This window comes from Mus pahari, chromosome 17 (assembly GCF_900095145.1).
Source record: "Mus pahari chromosome 17, PAHARI_EIJ_v1.1, whole genome shotgun sequence".
NCBI classification, from domain to species: domain Eukaryota; kingdom Metazoa; phylum Chordata; class Mammalia; order Rodentia; family Muridae; genus Mus; species Mus pahari.
Window position 1 is genome coordinate 44,645,774 of NC_034606.1, and position 2,515 is coordinate 44,648,288.

The window sequence follows — 2,515 nt, forward strand, 5'->3', positions numbered from 1 at the left end:
AACTCTATGTTTCAGGTACCATTGTTCTAATGGGGAGACTGAGGCACAGGATTGTGTTGAATGCACAGCTTCAACCGCCAGAGACAACTGTCCAGAGGAACAAGTGTTACACTGAAGTCTGTCTGTCTGTTCATTGTACCACAGGCCCCTATTTTATCTCCCATCTGACCCCTAAACTTTGTGAAGCAGAGTCTTTAAACTCAGGTACAAAGACTGAGGTCCCGAGAGGAAATGGCTTAACTCGGCCCAGTTGGAATAAACAGACGTAGAAGCCAGGACTGGAACTCAGTTCAACACCTACCGAGGTTCTAAAGAAGGGTCATCCCAGGTTGGCAGAGAGCTCACTAACCCACCTACTCCAGGAACCTGCTCAGGCCTCCTGGGTCCCACAGTGGCCTGCACACAGAGCTGGGAAGGGTGAGAGCTGACAAGTGGGAGAGCTGGGGTTAGGGGTGCACTTAGGAAAGGCAGCTGTTGGGAGCTGGAGACGTGGCTCAGCAGGTAAAAGCACTGACTGACTGCTCTTCCAGAGGACCTGAGTTCAAATCCCAGCAACCACATGGTGGCTCACAACCATCTGTAATGGGATCCAATACCTTCTTCTGAAGGCAGCTACTGCATATTCCTATACATAAAATAAAATAAATAATTCTTAGAAATGGCCATTGTCACTGGGTCCACATGGGGTTTTCTTGTTGTTGGTTGTTTTGGCTTAGAAAGTTTCTGAGAGTCCAGCCACCCTATTCCACAGATGAGGCAAACTGAGGCCACCCAGCTGTTTAGATAAGAAAACAGATCAGGACCCAACTGGCCTGCCTCAAAGCTCCACAGTCCTGACACCTCCAAGAGGAAAGGTCCAGAGTGGAAAAAGGGCCACTGGGGGTCCAGAGAGCCAACATCCATGTCAGGGTGACAGCCCTCAGGATGGAAGACTGTAGGGGTCTCTCCCACCCTCAGTCCCCATCCTCACCCACCGCCCAGCACTCAGTCACCAGGGTGGAATATTTTAGCACCTATAGAAAAACCGCCACAGACGGCAGTGGCAGCTGTTGCTAAGGAGATGCTCCCAAAATAGCCCCCCTCCGCCAACCTTTCCTGCTGCTGCTCCTGCTGTGGGGAGGGGAGGAGGCCAGGCACTGAGGGGTATCACATGAGCCCTGGCCCAGGTTCACCCATCCAACCTAGCCTCTGGTGGTATACGTGGCCACAGACCTGAGCAGCCACAGGTCTGTAAAGGGAACAGGGGCTGGCCTTTGCCTGCCCAGTGGCCTCAGCACAGTCCTTAGTTGGGGGAAGAAGGTCACCAGGTGAGCAGAGACGGGAGGGAGAATCTTGTACTTCCAAGACCCTCAGCACACCCAGACCACTCTTCTATACAAACCACCCAAGGTCCCCGCAGCTCCACACACCCACTCCTGCAGACCATGAACACAGCCCACACAGGCCTATCTAGATAGGCATCCGCACCAGAAAGACACACATAGATGCCCAGTAAGCACACACGCCAGGAATGAACATCACATACCACATGACACATCGCACAGCCATAAATACACACATTCACACACACAGACTCACACATCCATCCAAAGTGCACACACACGAAGGCCTGCCGTGCCAGGCACGCACACTCACACCCATGCATCACACACACACACACACACACACACACACACACACACACACAAACACGTACGTACGTGTTCACAATGCAACCATCGAAACGCATGCCCAGCACATGGCTCTCCCAGGGCATTCTGCACCAAATGGGCTCTATCCAGGGGGCACGTCCTGGTCTTTAGACAACCTCCAGGAGTGAGGAGCTTGATCTCACGGAGTTGAGGGACAGGTGGGTATGTAGGTGGAAGGCCATACCTCCGTGAATCCCTCTATACCTGGGCTACAGAGTCTTAGGTCCCAGGAGAACCATCCTGGGCTCTGTCCATAGGGAGAAAAAGTAGGGGTGGACTCACCTGCAGACTTGAAACCTCTAGGCATGGAAAGTTCTGAGACCAAGCTTCTGGGGTTGGAGTGAGGGACAAGACCAGAACAGAGACGGAGATGGCCCTTGGCATGTGCAAGGCACTTTGCAGTTTGACAGCTTCTTTTAAACTTGGTAACTATTTCACACACTTGGTAAGAGCTACTCTGAGACATTGGTGGTAATGTTCCATCTCCTACACCTGGAGAGGAGTGGGGACTTCAAGACCACACAACAGGTTACTAACTGGGCTAGTCCTCGAACCAGAGGAGGTGCGTGTGGCCTGTCTTCCACTTGTCTGCACAGTTCTCTGTCCGGAATGTCAGTCACCAGGGACAGGGCCTGGCTTTGCCCACTTCACCCAGTGATACTGGGATGCTGCCTAGCTCTCCGTCTCCCCACCTTGAAAGCAGGGAAGGAATCCCCCAGGATTCATCCCAGCCGCAGCTGATGGCCACACTGAGGCTGGGATGAGTGGGAGTGGAGTTTGCTGGATGCCCGCGCAAGGACGAAAGGCCGCACGGCTCCCCTCCT

At 53.3% G+C, this 2,515-nt stretch overlaps 1 protein-coding gene across 1 annotated transcript in view; it reads right to left on the bottom strand.

The window, feature by feature from the left end:
- The window catches only part of Kcnj4 (potassium voltage-gated channel subfamily J member 4), a 27,224-nt gene extending 25,177 nt beyond the window's left edge, over window positions 1-2,047 (bottom strand). The window contains exon 1 of the mRNA XM_029547735.1: window positions 1,974-2,047. The gene's annotated coding sequence lies outside the window, so the exon portion shown is untranslated. The remainder of the gene's footprint in view (window positions 1-1,973) is intronic.
- Window positions 2,048-2,515: the final 468 nt, after the last annotated feature.